This window comes from Hyaena hyaena, unplaced genomic scaffold (assembly GCF_003009895.1).
Source record: "Hyaena hyaena isolate Hyena2069 unplaced genomic scaffold, ASM300989v1 scaffold_165, whole genome shotgun sequence".
NCBI lineage: Eukaryota > Metazoa > Chordata > Mammalia > Carnivora > Hyaenidae > Hyaena > Hyaena hyaena.
In genome coordinates, this window is record NW_024080797.1 from 1,461,773 (window position 1) to 1,478,256 (window position 16,484).

The 16,484-nt window shown below is 47.1% G+C and overlaps 1 protein-coding gene across 2 annotated transcripts in view; it reads right to left on the minus strand.

Moving 5' to 3' along the window:
- The window catches only part of FAM107B (family with sequence similarity 107 member B), a 230,870-nt gene that overhangs the window by 59,368 nt on the left and 155,018 nt on the right, over nt 1-16,484 (minus strand). The gene's annotated exons all lie outside the window — the stretch shown is intronic.

Genomic DNA, 16,484 nt, shown 5'->3' on the forward strand with positions numbered 1-16,484 from the left:
CTCATGTGAGGACACGAGATGGCCATCCGTACTGCATACGTGCAAACCAGGAAGAGGGCCCTCGCCAGAGACCAAATCTGTCAGCACCTTGATCTTGGACTTCCCATCTCTGGAACTGTGAGAAATACATGTCCGCTGTTTATACAACCCATCTATGGTATCTGCTGTAGTCCCTGACCTAAGTCAGCCACATCCATTCCTTTAGGTCCAGTGTCCTCTCTTCCACTCTCCAGTTAGGCCCCGGAGTCCAGCTTTTACACTTCTCCCCCAGCTGCCTAACCCATCTCTCTGTTCCACCAGGACTTATAAAACTGGCTCAGCACTTTGGGTGTAGAAAGCCCAGGATGATGGTACAGGTGAAATGGGCACTCACCCCAAACCTTGGGCAAATTCTAATTGAGTCCGATGAAACTGAGTATTTTCTTCCACTGCATGAGTGAAAACAATCACCTACAAGGTCATATCCAGACACCATCTTGGGGGAAGCACGCGAAGGAAGAACACTACCATTTGTTAATACCTACACACAGGCATGGTACCAGGGGCTTTACCTGCATTCCTGGCCTAACAGTCACATCACAGAGATGAGAAAACTTGAGTTCAAAGAGATCAAAAAACTTACTACATGACACCAGGTCTACCTAAAATAAGGCTCACATTCTTTCAGTACGCCAGTGTTTGAATAAAAACCAACACTGTTTAAAATTTTTTGTAAGGTATACTTATTTTTGAGAGAGACAGAGAGAGACAGAGCATGAACAGGGGAGGGGCAGAGAGACAGGGAGACACAGAATCCAAAGCAGGCTCCAGGCTCTGAGCTGTCAGCACAAAGCCCAACACAGGGCTCAAACTCATGAGCTGTGAGATCATGACCTGAGCCAAAGTCAGATGTTTAAGTGACTGAGCCACCCCAGTACCCCAATGATAACCCACACTTCACAACATCTTGCAGGGAAGGTAATGTGAACACCATCATTCCACAATCATGGGAAGAACTCATGTACTTGTTCCTAGAGAACTACATCCTCATTGTTTACTTACAAAAATATATTCTTATATATTTATTTATTTAGAAAGAAATCATGAATTTACTCACTATAGGAAGTTGCTTGTGCTGAAAGTCAAAATGTGAACTGACAAGAGTTCACAATAGTTGTCATACATTCAAATGAACCCCTAGGGTTTTTTTGGTGTTACAAATAACTATTTTAAGGTTTCTAAGACTTTATATTAGTAAGAACAAGCACTAAGAACACACACATCAATAAAAAAGACACGTTTGTTTTTTTTTAATGTTTATTTATCTTGAGAGAGACAGAGCATGAATGGGGGAGGGGTAGAGAGAGGCGGAGACACAGGTCCAGGTTTCACGCTGTCAGTGCAGAGCCCGATGCAGGGCTCGAACCCATGAACTGTGAGATCATGACCTGAGCCAAAGGTGGACGCTTAACCAACTGAGCCACCCAGATGCCCCAAAAGACAGGTTTTTAGGATGACAGAATTGTGTGAGTTGTTTTCTTCTCTAACATTATTCTTTTTCCGCAATAAAATCGTCACCCTCATCCCAGTGACAAGGAAATTTTGATTTCGGTTTACATTCTTCTGTGGTGGCAACTGCCAGCGTAGGCAGTAGGTAGGGTGAGGCAAAGCGAGGGAGAGCAAAGGAAGCCATGCTGAGTTGGGGATACAGGGAAGAGAGTCCTAGTTCTTCACAGGCACTAAGGAGCTGGGAGAGGCTGGTCTATTCAGCACGCGTGAGCCTCAGCTGCCCTGTGAGAGCTCCATGTTCTGTAAGGCCTCACCCCCTAGTCAACCCTGTGACTACTGGAAGCGCTTTAGCACGGGCTGGTGGCTAGAGTGACAACTTCCGAGAAAATGGCGGGTGTGTACTTAAAGAGGATTATCAAGGAAATCATCTATGAGTGAAAACTCATTTAACTCCATTTAAAGAGTTATGTTCATCTACGAGAGGTTCGTAGAGGGAATGTCTAACGTTTTATGATTATTCTGAAGAGGCTATAAATAGGCAGCATGTGAAGTTAGTCAGCTATGCGCTGGGGCTCACTGAGAAGCACATGTATGCAACATGTTCCAGACTATTTGTAAGCTGTTTTGTTTCAGGCACAAATGAATAAGAAGAAAAAAAAAAAAGTCTTGGTAGATCCAATCATTACAGATTTCAGCTGTACAAATCAAACAGGAAGCTCATGAAGAATGCAATTTAGAAGCAGTTAAATCAAACAAAACAAAACAAAACAAAAAATCCCTATTCTGGGCATATATATGGACAGCTGCAAAGCCAACTGTGTTTCTGTTTTACTGCAAATTGTTTAAAGTCACCAACAGAGCAGAGTACAAGAGACGTCCAAGGGGACATCTCCCAGGACCCCAGCGGGGTCTCCACGTTCCCCTTCCCTGCGGACTCCGTTAACACACACAGACTGGTCTAATGAACACCCCTGTGGCACCCACACCAGGCTCTGCGGGGACAGTGTGGACAGAGAAAAAGGTTACTCTTCCAGACGTTAGAAGCAAGAGACTAATGTTCAGAAAAGCAACACGGAAGAGGAGGAGCAGGAGAGGGTAAGGCCCTCAACCCGGAAACTGCTGCTTCCCAGACCCCACCGCCAGCCAGTGCATCCCAGTGCATCGGAGATGTTTTCAAGTAGTTAAAGGATGAGGGGCAATTTAAGTAATGATCAAAGGAATGATGTCTTTAAGGCTCTGCGTTGGCACAGGGCATTTATCAAAAGAAAAAAGCCACCCGTTCAAACCTACCTAGACATCTCTTAAGAGTCCTAAACCACCTATCACCCAAGAGCTCACCATGCTAAGAAGTCAAGCAGAACTACTTGTTAAATAAGCATATTAATTATTTAAATACGTATTACATTGAATGCTTCACTTTCCATTGACCATATTTGCAATAAATTAGAGCTTATAGATTTTTAAATGTAAATTTTTAGAGTATGTGGGAGGCACGAGAATGGTAATGTTTACGGGCCATAAGGAATAATAAGGCATCCCTTTAATAAAGAATAATAGTTTAAAAATATAATAAAAAGGAAGGAAGGAGCAAAAGAAAGAAGGGGCAAAGAGAAAGGCTGGGCCTCAGGGGAGGTGGGTACACATTCTCTGTAGCAAGTATACAGCAGTTCTGTGTGATCTTGGATTAGTTACTGAAGGTCTAGCTCCGGTGTCCTCTTCAGTAAAATACAGTCATGGGATGAGGGTGAAAGAAGTGACACACATAAAGCATTTAGCGCATGCGGAAGAAATACTCAGTATTAGTGACTGTCATTCCGGACTGAGCTCAGTTCCATCTCCACCGGTAATTAGCTGTGTGGTCTGAGGCACGCAGCAGATGATTCACGAACACAGGAGGAATCAGGGTTAGATGATCTCTTGATCTCTATGGCTTCTCCAAGCTCAAACCCTCTCTGACGACGTGATGTAGTTAACAACTTCAAACTCCTTTAGGCTCCTGGTACCCACACCTTGCTTCTAGGATGTATCGGTCACAGCCATGACTGATGCCAAAGTGTGTGGTCACAAACACAACTGCCCAAAGTGAGACTGGGCCTTGCGGGAATCCTAGAAGCTGCTTTGTGACGATCCCTCTCACAAGGGGTTTCCAGGAACACCACAGTGGCAAAAAGGCAGCCTGCCTGTCATAGGAGGAATCCACACATTTCCATTCTGGTAACTTTCAAATGCTGCGGCTGTCCCCATATCAGAATGCTGGTGTAGGGTGTCCTGGTAGGTCCTGGCAGCGATGAAGCATATGTAAATTGCATTCATTTGCCCTAACTACCCTCCTTTCAAAGGAGCTCTCAATTACTTCCGCTGGAAACACTCCAAGAATCTATCCTTTCTGAGCTTACCAATGGACATCAAAAAGCTGCCACTAAAGGTCTATTTCTCTTAAATCAGGGTGGAACAGAAACTAAACTAATTCAGATTTATCATTCTCCTCCCACTGTTTTAAAGTCATCAATGACTTACCTCTTCTAAGGAAAGACGGGTTTTTTGTTTTTTTTTTTTTTTTTACAAATAGTTTATTGTCAAATTAGTTTCTACATAACACTCAGTGCTCATCCCCAAAGTGCCCTCCTCCATGCCCATCCTCCCCTCCCCCCCACATCCATCAGTCCTCAGTTTTTGTCAGCATTCAAGAGTCTCTCATGGTTTGCCTCTCTCCCTTTCCCCCACCATTTCCCCCCTTCTTCTCCCGCTTGTTCCTCCGTCAAGTTCCTCCTAATCCTCCTATACGTGCAAACATATGGTATCTGTCCTTCTCTGCCTGACTTATTTCGCTCAGCATAACACCCTCAAGGTCCATCCATGTTGCTACACATGGCCAGATTTCATTGTTTCTCATTGCCATGTAGTATTCCATGGTATAGATAAACCACATCTTCTTGATCCATTCATCTGTTGATGGACACTTAGGCTAAGGAAAGACGGGTTTTAAATGTCCTTACATGTTAGGAGATTTAAAGTGACTACTGAGGATAATCTGCCCTGGTGTGTACCATCATATGGAATTCCATCTCACAAACCCACCTTATAATCTCCTAATTTAGGTGATGGCCAGGCACCCAAGTTACATAAGCAACAGAAGGACAGAATTTCATGCTGCTGCTAAGCAAAACTGACAATAAAATTAACCCGACTGACACAATAGCATTCAAAAAATATTGTGCAAAAGGCAATTCACTCTAATGATAAGAAGTATTCACACATGACACCTGGGTGAAGCCAGACCAACCTCTGCATCTCCATTAATCCTCCAGACGTGCCTAAGCTGCACCCACACCACAGCTTCCCCGGATCCCTGGCCAGTTTAAATCCCATCTCTCTCTCACTAACCATGTTCATGAAGAAAGAAGAATCAGCACAACTCTCATGAGATACTTGATTTGGGGAACAGCCCTCAAAAGAGGCTAACGGACATTAGGGGGAAGGACAAAGTGGAAATTCACAACAGAAGGATCGAGTGGCCACCCCGAGAACGCAGTGACCCGCCTCGGTATCATTGAAAGGGAGACACCCAGACATTTTCCTGAGATGGTGCAACGTGAAATACACAACACCACCAACAAAGTGATCTTACCCAAGTAAGTGGACATGAATCTAATTCAGCTCGCGGGTTACCTCCTAGTTTACAGACATACAGAGACTAGTGGGACAGGTTTAAGCTATCTGCCAAGTCCAGAATGTGGGCCACTCTCCAGGACAACTGACCTGATTCTTCAACAAATCAACAGCTCAGGGAGAAAAGGGTGGGGAAGAAGAGCTCTCCAGAGTTAAAAAGCTCCAGGAGGTATAACAATCAGATGTGGGCTCTGTTCTGATCCCAGTTTGAAGAAATCTACTGTGAAGACATTTTTAACTAACAGGTGTGACATCTACATTAGGGAGACGGGAGTTCTACAGATCCCTGGGTTCCTCCGAAACTGCCTCCACACGATGAAAGGGCGGGGTCCATCTGCAGGAACGAAGATACGGATGGCTGGGCCCCACCCGGGGCCTTCACAGGAAGGGGAAACTCTCAGGTAGGAAAAGTCAGAAGACTGACAGTTGGTAGAACAAGAGGCAGTGCCTGCGGTTACCCAAAGAATTTTACAGGTTCTCCTAGAAACGAATTGTGTCAACAGGTTTCCAACAGCCCCCAGCTTCATCTGAAACCCATTCATATAAAAAGCGTAAGGTCATGGCTGTGAGCAGGAAAATCAACGTTTGAAGCAAGTTACCTGTGCACTGGGAGAAAACACAGGACCAAGAGCCAAGTGGCAACTTCCCTTTTGCAGTCTTGAGGGGTCCTGCACCTACTGCCTTGACTTTCTAGAGAGTTCTGTCGAGTTTCTTTTGGCTTCTTGCCTTTCTTTGTTTAAATACATCCAATGGAAGGGCGTCTAGGTGGCTCAGTCCAACTCTTGGGGGGTCTGTTCAGGTCATGATCTCACAGGTTCGTGAGATCGAGCCCCGCATGAGTCCCCACGCTTACAGCACAGAGCCTGCTTGGGGGTCTCTCCCCTCCCTCCCTGTCTGCCCCTCCCCCACTTGTTCTCTCTCTCAAAATAAATGCACTTTAAAAATAAATAAATAAAGGGGCGCCTGGGTGGCTTAGTCGGTTAAGCGTCCGACTTTCGCTTAGGTCATGATCTCGCAGTTCGTGGGTTCGAGCCCCGCGTCGGGCTCTGTGCTGACTGCCAGCTCAGAGCCTGGAGCCTGTTTCGGTCTGTGACTCCCTCTCTCTCTGACCCTCCCCTGTTCGCTGTCTCTCTCTCTCTCTCTTAGAAATAAATAAAACATTTAAAAATAAATAAATAAAAAGGGGCACCGAGGTGGCTCCATTGGTTAAGCATCCGACTTTGCCTCAGGTCATGATCTCATGGTTCATGGGTTCGAGCCCCACGTCAGGCTCTGTGCTGACAGCTCAGAGCCTGGAGCCTGCTTTCAATTCTGTGTCTCCCTCTCTCTGACCCTCCCCTGCTCATGCTGCCTCTCTCTCTCTCTCAGAAATAAATAAAAAACATTGAAAAAAAATTTTTTAATAAATCTAATGGAGGCATAACTTACATAATGTAAGGGGCACACACCTCACATGCACAGCTCCATCAATTTTTACTCCCTGAAATTTTACTTGTATTTGATTTGTCTTCCCAATGTAACACCCCTCTCCTCAAGGCTGGCAGGGCCCGTCAGAAGCAAGCCTGGAAGGGAACGACAAACAGGTCAGGGCCTGTTTGCAGCCTCGAAGCTCTGGGTGCTGGTGGCCTCCGAGCTGACGCACGCAGTCCAGCCAAACAGTGAGCCTGAGCCGAAGGCGATGAAGATACGGCTTCTTTACCGCGACACTGTGAGTCTCTAACTCTGTCCCCAAACCCCACTTTCCCAAAGCTTCCCACTCAAGGCAGAGGGCTTCCCCCTGCGGCTCCACGGACCCCTTCCCAGCACACTGGCTGTCCCACTTGGCCAGTTCCAAAAACACCGCTTAATCTTCTTTTAAAACACGGCAGACTCCCCTGTGGTTCTGACCCTACAGAGACTTTTCTAGATTTGAAGGAAATCTTTTCAGATCAAAATGTAATATCGTGAATGGTTTCACTCTTAAAGCCATGTATTCTAAAATAAAGAGGGGCTTTTTTGTTTGCTATTTTGAACTCAGTAAACTGGGACCATAATTTAAAAATCCCTAAAGAATGAAAGATGTATTACACTTTTACAGAGTTAGGTTAACGACGCCGTGACTCTGTTTTAGAAAGTGAGGAGGCTATGGGGACAGTAGAAGGAAACCAAGGGCAGAATCCCAGTGTAAAGTTAGTCTTTATTCCAAAGAGGCTATCATTCATGATGGCTAAGATTATATAACCAGCTCTTATCAAACTCTGTGACAGTCTTTAAAAAAAAAAAAGATAAAAAGGAAAAAATATAGGAGGTGTTTAAAATATTTTGAAAATTTTCAGAATATTAGGGATACACAAAGAATTCTTCAATAGGGAATATGAAACCCTCCTATACAAATTATATGTGAATAGGCAAAAAATACTGTTTAAATACAGATTTTGTTACAAAGAAGGGAAAATGTATTAATGTATAATTATATACACATCTTGAAAAATGCATGCTGCCTAAGTAAATTACATCCATTAATAAGGCAGTAGCCTGGGGATAGTTTGTACAAAAATGGCATTTCCAGCAAACATGATATTTAAAATACTACTCAAAAACACAGGCTCTAATGACATAATGATGTGTTTTTAATTTGGCTCCATCCTTACGTTATGCCTAAAAGAGAGCGACTTCACAAACAAATCACTTTTAGACACCATAATTTCCATATGGTGACGCCAGAGTAAAAATGCAGGACAGATATCCTGCTTACAGCTCTAATTGTGGGGGCACCGGGCAAGTGCATCACCCCCGCCGGGATCCCAAATCCCTTCTGAGCCTAGGAAGTCACAGTGTTACAGCACAGTCCTGGGAACACAGATGCAGGTCCGCAGAGAGAAGGCCCCACCGAGTCTGGTCCCCGCTCTCCTCGTCACCTTGGGCCATCTTTTTAACCTCTCTGTGCTTTCATGTCTCATTTGTCAAACACGAATAATGCTACGGGCCTCACAGAATCACTCAGAAGACCATGAATACCACCACGCCCGGCATAATAGTAAATGCCCAGTAAATGCCAGCTATTACTATTTCCTTCGTCTTCTCGAGTCCCGTCTCAGTGGAAATCATTCTCAGCACAGAGCACCTCTTTCTGACAAAGGAAAAGAACATTCCTCAGAAGCAGATGTGCCGTGCAACAGTGGGTGAGCTGCAAACACCTTCTGTGAAAATAAACAAAGCGGGCGCAACAGGCCACGTAGTGTGTGACTCCCTGTGTGTGTGGATGAAATTTCTAGTAAGAGCAAAATTCTACAGATGGAAGAAAGATAAGTGACTGCTGAAGACTAGGGATGGGAACAGGAATGGACTGCAGAATCCATTTTTTAAAAAAATAATGTTTATTTATTTTTGAGAGAGAGTGAGAGAGACACATAGTGTGAGCAGGGGAGGGGCTGAGAGAAAGGGAGGGGCAGAGAGAGAGGGAGACACAGAATCTGAAGCAGGCTCCAGACTTGGAGCTGTCAGCACAGAGCCTGATGCGGGGCTCCAACTCACGGACCTTGAGATCACAACTAGAGCTGAAATAGACGCTCAACTGACTGAGCCACCCAGGTGCTCCTGGGATGCAAAATCTACAACGGGTCTGGGGTGATGGTTGTTCAAGCACATAAACTTCACACTATAACACTGCACACTGACACTGGGTGAATTGTGTGAATGTAAATTATGTCTCAATAAAGCTACACTACCATAAAGTAAAAGAGGTATGTTTCCAAAGAGTTGGCACAGGCATTTCCTACCACCACCATCCCACCCCCCACCCAGATAATAGCAAATTCAGGTATTTTACAGAGCATAGCAAAAATGGTTCAGAACGCAAGCTTGGCAGGATCAGACTTGGATCCCAATCCTGACCCAGCTTCGTTTCGGGACAAACTTCTCATTTCTCTAAGCCTCGGTTTCCACATCTGTGAAATGGGAATCATAAACAGTATTGCTTTCAGAGGCTGCTGTGAGCACTGCATCATCCTCCCCTCCCCTCTGTCACCCCCCCACTGCCCTCCCCCACCGGGGTTTCCCATGTCAATCAACGACGCCACCCTTGGTTCAGCTGCTGAGGCTAGAAGTGTGCATGTTATTCAAGATTCCTTTCCCTTGTGAATATTAGCTCCAATCCATTAGCGGGCCCTGACGGTTCTATCTTCTTTGGTTTTTCTTTGTTTTGAAGTGGGCTTCAGGCCCAGCGCGGGGCCCAACTCCCTGAGCTGCAGAACCCACCAGCTACAGAGCACGCAAGCTTCACCTCACCCACAAGACAGCTCTAAGAGGTAGTCAAGTGTGACTGCCTCCATTTTACAGATAAGGAAGTAGAAAAACAAATAAATGGCCTGCTCAGAAATTGTACTAATTAGAGGGGAGCTTGCACTTAGGACTCTGAAATTTTTTTTTTAATTTTTAAAAATGTATTTACTTTGAGAGAGAGAAAGAGAGGGGACGGGGGCGGGGGGGGGGGGCGCAGAGAGGGAGGAAGAATCCCAAGCAGGCTCTACATTGTCAGTGTGGAGCCCAACGTGGGGCTGGAACTCACGAACCCATGAGATCACGACCTGAGCGGAAATCAAGAGTCGGACACTTGCTTCACTGACTGAGCCACCCAGGCACCCCTAGGGTCTTGAACATTTTAAAAATCTAAGTCTCTCTCCAACACACTACACTACTCTGTACATCCATTAAAAGACAGTAAGAAAAATAAGAACTCTGACCACAGCATTAGCTATTTTAAATGAAATTAAGTTATAAGGGAAAAGAATATTAGAAAGAAAGTCTTTGTACAAAGACATATCCACAACGACATTCTTAACTTCCTCCAGGACATGGAAATTTTCATTCGTCCCCATTAGACATTCATGAACAACTCCTGATGATTTACACTGCAGGAGTTTATCACACGACTGACTGTACAGTTTTCTAGGCTTCTCAGCATCCATCAGGTGCCTGGAAAAACCTGAATAAAATGTAAGTTTTCAACCTTAACTCTTATGGGGTGTGCTGTTTCTTATGTTAACACTGACTCGGGAAAGGTTTATACCAGAGTCACAGTCCTCTCTCCAATACACTTTATTATGACAAACCTTGTGTCCAAAAATAGAACATGTCATTTCTAATATCAAAGCCAGGTTATCTTTGCCAGGAGCCAGGTGAGGAGGAAAGGGAGAAGACAGTCCCTCACTCTTCCCTACAGGTCTGGAAGTAGACCTTGGCATCCAAGTTTGACCCCAGCTCTGTGTCATGGGGACGTGGCGGGGTACGGGGGGTGGGGTGGGGTGCCCAGCATCCTGGCACCACTGTCACGGAGTTACTAAAAATCAGAGTTGTAAGACTGTGGGCAATGGCACAACAGCCTCATGCCCATGTCCTGAGAACCATTTGGGGCTTCATGACCTTGCATTTGTCCCTGCCGCGCTGGGGAGGTACGTCTTACTAGGTTCACCTCACAGGTAAGAATACTAGAGCTCACAAGGTTCTGCGACTTGCTGCAGGTCACAGAGCTGGGGCGGATTCTAACTCAGACATGTCTGGCTTTAAAGCTCCATCAGGTTCAGAACCTGGAGCCTGCTTTGGATTCTGTGTCTCCCTCTCTCTCTGCCCCTCCTCTGCTCCCACTCTGTCTCTCAATCTCTCTCAAAAACAAATAAACATTAAAAAAAAAAAAAGGGGGTGGTGGCCTGGGTGGCTCAGTCGGTTAAGCGTCCGACTTCAGCTCAGGTCATGATTTCATGGTTTGTGAGTTCAAGCTCCGTATCTGGCTCTGTGCTGACAGCTCGGAGCCTGCAGCCTGCTTCAGATTCTGTATCTCCCTCTCTCTCTCTCTGCCCCTCCCCTGCTCATGCTCTGTCTCTCTCTCTCTCCCAAAAATAAAATAAACATTAAAACAAATTTTTTTAATAAAGCTCCAAACCTCTCCCCTACACCACATTAAGAAATGCACCGCACGCCCCAGTCCCCCCCTCCAGCCCAGGGCTGGGACTGAGCAGGGCAGTACCCCGCAGATGCACCACAAGCTGGCATTGACAACAAAAAAGATAATCACGAACCCTCCAAAGTACATGTACCTGGCTGTGCAGCCAGCCAGGAAGCAGACAGCCGGTCTCTAACATGCATTTTCTCAATCCTGTTTTCAGAGGAGACTTCACAACACGTCCTCAACCCAGAAAGCTGCCTAGGCTGGGCATCCCCCCACCCCCCACCCCCCACCATGTAAGACCTCTGGGTCTAATGACGGAGTTTATGATTCAGTAGCACAAGCAGGAAAAGCACTGCGGACAGCCCAGAGGCCCCTGCTGTTTCATGGACTCTATAGGGGGGTTTTCTTCACGCCTCAGAAGCCCAAGACTTTTGTAACATAACAACTTTGTACATAGCCCAATGCTATGTAACATTTGCTATGGTGACATTACTGTCACCAAACCATGCTTCCCTCCTCTCCCCACGGACACGTCACCACAGAGCACAGGCCATGGCCACTGCTTTGCAAGTGCTCTGCGCCCACGGCTTCCCCTTAGATGAAATCTTTAGTAGAACAGCTAAAGCATTCACCTACTTTTATCACCTAGTTTTATCTTATTTTTGATATTTTAAAATTTATTTTGAGAGAGAGTGCATGCGTACATGAGTGGGGGGGAGGGGAGAGAGAGAGAGAGAGAGAGAGAATATCCCAAGCAGGCTCCATGCTGTCAGCATGGACAGGGTTTGAACCCATGAACCGTAAGATCATGACCTGAGAGATCAAGCTCTTAACCGACTGAGCCACTCAGGCACCCCAGGCCTTCACCTAGTTTGAAAGCAACATTCCCTCCTTTCTGTGAAGCTCTCCCCTCCGTGTTCCCTCCCAGAGCTCACCAGAGTTTGAAAAACATTCCTAAGTAAGTCTTCCCAGAAGTTCCCCACAAACCCCATCTTCTCTTCTCATCTGGACCAGAACTTCTGGCGGCCACAGGCAGAGTCAGTTGCTCCCCTGCATGACACTAGCCCTCAACTCCTGGGAACCCCTCAGGTCAGGACCCCGTGTCCCCACCACAAGTGGTTTCTTGAGGTTTACCTCCAGCAAGAACAGGGCAACACCACCATCCATTCCCTGTTTCCTGGATCGGTGGCCAGAAAGTGCCCCGACCCCTCAGCCACACTCCAGGCAAAACGGCCCTCCTCCCGGGATCAGCCACGCCCTTACCAGCCAGCTCTTAAACTGCTCACCCCCAGGAAAGCACACTCACCTCCCTCCCCAGCCTTCACCCTGCAGTCAGAAACCCGGCCCCTCCGCCTTAGCTGCGATTTCCTCATTCTTTGGGGAATTCCTTAATTCACCAAGAGCAGCCCTTAACATGACTGTCACTGAACAGTGTTTGTGTAATGTGCAATCCTTTAAATATCGTCCTCACCTGCCCTGCCATGACGACAGGGACCACATCAGTTGTCAACTACAACACACCCAGTGCGAGGCCAGGGCTGGCACGGAAGAGGCTCTAAGTAAGCGTCTGTTACATGAAGGAGTGAATGAAAAGCAAAGCCTCCCCCACCAGTTTAGAAATAGCCCCTCTCGGGGCGCCTGGGTGGCTTAGTCGGTTAAGCGTCCGACTTTCGCTTAGGTCATGATCTCGCGGTTCGTGGGTTCGAGCCCCGCGTCGGGCTCTGTGCTGACTGCCAGCTCAGAGCCTGGAGCCTGTTTCAGTCTGTGACTCCCTCTCTCTCTGACCCTCCCCTGCTCACGCTGTCTCTCTCTCTCCTAGAAATAAATAAAACATTAAAAAAAAAAAAAAAAAAGAAAGAAATAGCCCCTCTAAATTGGCCAAGGCTAAATGGCAACCTACGCCAGCTTGCCAAATTCTTTCTTTTACTGATGGGAAGTGAAATCAATAATGTCAGGTGGGTAAAAGCCTCAGCTCCTTTTCAGCCGAGTTTCCTAAGTAGTGAGCATAAGGAAAAGTTCAGATGGAGAAGGCCCAGCACTTCCTGCACTAGGAAGGAAAAGGGGAGAAAAATGATTTGCTTTCACAGAGGAAAAGCAAAAATAGGCCAAGATAAGACATGGAAATTATACAAGAAAATGAAGCCTCACCGGGTCATGTGAGAACCACAGGGCCCTGGGCTGTGCGCACAGACTTCTCACTGGCACTGAAGCTTTCTCAACACAGATGCCCAAAGTGAGATGAGAAATAGGCCAGTGCCCACAGCTACTTTCTCTAGACTTAAAGAGGGGCGGCCACTCCCCAACATATCCGAGGACTTCCACAAACGCCTGAAACCTAGTTCTTACCGAGCCAAGTTTCCCGACCCATTTTCAAAAACATTCGGCACAGAGAACCTGGGAAGAAAGAAGGTGTGGACAGGACATTAACAAGAACACTAAGCCACAGTCTTCATCTACCCTGGACCTTTTTTGGGGAGAAAAGTCTTCTACCCCGAGACCACTCCCACAGAAAACAAGTATAAATCTTTTCCATAAATCCTTTTCACTTGTCTTGCACTTGGTTTCTGCAGTCCGCAGGGGCGAGGGGCCGGTCGTCACAAACAGCCATACCAAGGGGCGCCTGGGTGGCTCAGTCGGTTGAGCGTCCGGCTTCAGCTCAGGTCACAATCTCGCAGCTTGTGAGTTCGAGCCCCGCATCAGGCGCTGTGCTGACTGCTCAGAGCCTGAAGTCTGTTTCAGATTCTGTTTCTCCCTCTCTCTCTGACCCTCCCCTGCTCACATTGTCTCTCTCTCTCTCAGAAATAAAAATTAAAAAACAAAAAAACCAAAAAAAAAACAGCCATACCAAGTCCCGAACACTGGCCCACTCCCAAATTTTACGTCCCCCCCCCCACACACCCCCAAAAAACGTTATAGAAAGAGGACAAAGCTACTCAACTCTGACCTCTAGTCCTGCTGGGCTTAAGTTGCTTTTAGGGTGCTCAGTCCAAGGCCACAGGGGGGTTGAAAAATAGTACCTAGAAATTCTGAAATGTCCTATTTGAGTGTCTTTTGACTTCTGTATGTGGAAAGGCCCTGTTATTTCTGAAGGAACGCTGATCACTACAGCAGACTCCTCCCGATATGCTTCACAAACGGACTTACAGGTCACTGCTGAGCCGCAAGAGCTCCGTCTACGGCATGTGTGCAGATTAAGGAGCCCCAAATTAGGAAGAGGAAGAAAGGGTGCACCTGACAGTACATAGCCACAACTTCCTCCCTGTAAATTCTTCTCACTTTGAAAGGGATTGCATCATCCTCACGATCAATCTACTTCTCAACAGTCATCTCCAAGACCTCTTTTTACTTTGCATGGAGTAATGAAGATGTCCAGAAATTTCACTAGGGGCAACTGGGGAAATGAAATGTCCAGAAACTGTACAAGTAGAAAACAGAAAAGTATGTAGTAACAAAAGCAGTGAGTGCCAAATCTGTGGATGAACAATGTGTTGTTTTTTGGCTTCTTTTTACAGAACACACACTCAAAAACCACTTACTATTCACAGGGAAATCCTTGTTTCTTACTTTCTCAGTGCAAAGTCTTTCAGAAGTAAACCTGTATCTGGCTATAAAACCTCTATCATTCCTTGTTCTACAAAAGAAGTGTCTTTCCATCACATATTTCTTATGAAATTGCAGAATTTTACTTTTTAAATATTTTAAAAGCTGAAATATTTTACTTTTTCAAAAAAAACCCCAGTCAATCCAAAACTAGTCCTGAAATCCAAAGAACATAGTCCCTAAAACTTTTCTGTCAGTTCATTCTTCCAAATTAAGTGGAAAGTACCTTGTTTTTCCCATTTCCTCCCTCCTCCTTCTGTATAGGTGGTCACTTGTAAGGCTACAAGAAAGTATATTTCAGACAACTTTTTGGTATTAATCCTGTGTGAAAGTGGCTGACCACTACTGCAGCCTATGGAATATATTGCAATCTCATGTGACCGGTGAAGATTAAGAATCAGTAACTCATCATTTATACACGCACGCACGCTCTCTCTCTCTCTCTCACACACACACACACACACACACACATACACCATGGCTGCCAAGCCATAAATCAAGCTAAAATGCCTTCATCCTCAGGGTGTATTTGAGCGGTAAGCATAAGGGACCTTCTTTTCTGTATTTTTTTCAATTTTATAACAAACGTATATAATTCTATACTTAAACGTTTTCAACTTGAAACTACTAACACTAAGAAATCTCCAGACAGCCATCCCATATACTATCTCAACAGCAACTTGGATAACTAAGATCTCCAAAGTCACGACCGGGGCAACATGGTCAGAGGTGAAAAGGAATATCCTCAGGTTAAAGAATGTAAAGTCTAACAAGCCTCATCCCGTTTTTCTGTATTTCCCTTTAAAATCACACTCACTCAAATCACATAACTTTGCTCTGCTGTCAGTGACTTAAGTCTTTCTGAGGAAGGAAGAGAATGGTATCTTGTCGAGGAGAGGAAGATCTGCAATTTACCCCCTCAACAGGATTCCTCTTCACATTTCAGAAGTGGCTCTTACCCTCCCCGTGTTCACAGCATGTCAAAACTTGGCGGCACATATCCATGCCATCCCCGAGGCACCCGAAGATGCTCAGCGAGATATTATGGGAACCCAATTTTTAGGACTTCGTGGGTGCAGACGCCGCCCAAGATACATACTGGGTTTTCTGGAAGAGTAGGGACGGCAAGGAGTCAAAAATGGAAAAGTTACTTGCAGACTGTTTGGAAACAGGGCGACGGCCACCTTTAAACCCGCGGGGCAACCCCCACTCCCTTCGGCCCCGCCTTTGTCTGCCCAGGCACAGGCTCGCTCGGGCCCCGGAGCCCGCTCGGGCCACCCCGGGCGCGCCCGCGCAGCGAGGGGCGAACCGGGCGCCGAGGGCTCGGCATCTGGCGGCGCGCGGCGCACCCGGTGGGCAGCGCACCCCGCTCCAGGCAGGGTCTCTCCATTTTCAGGGCCGAGGAAGCAACAATAAGCCGAGCCGAGCGGCCGCCTGGGCTTCCCCTTCCTCGCGGCGGCCCTCGCCTCCCCCAGCGCCCCTCGGGTCGGGGGTCCAAGGCGGCGGGCCCCGCCACGCCCCAGCCCTGCACCCCAGGCCCTCACCGAGCACGGCGCGGGGTGGCCGGGGCTCCCTGCACGCCCACCGCCCTGCGCGTCGTCCTCTCGCGCACGCACGGACCCCCGCCCCACCGCGCGCGCCACTCAGACCGCCGGCCGCGGGGAGGGAAAGCCGGAGGCCGCTTCCGCCCTGGGGTCCCTCGGGCCGGGGGTCGGGGCCGGGCAGGCGGCCGCGCAGTCTCCCCGGAGGGCACCCGCCTCCCCCGAGCTCCCAGTCTTTGTGTGCAAAGTAAGTGCGGGAGGCG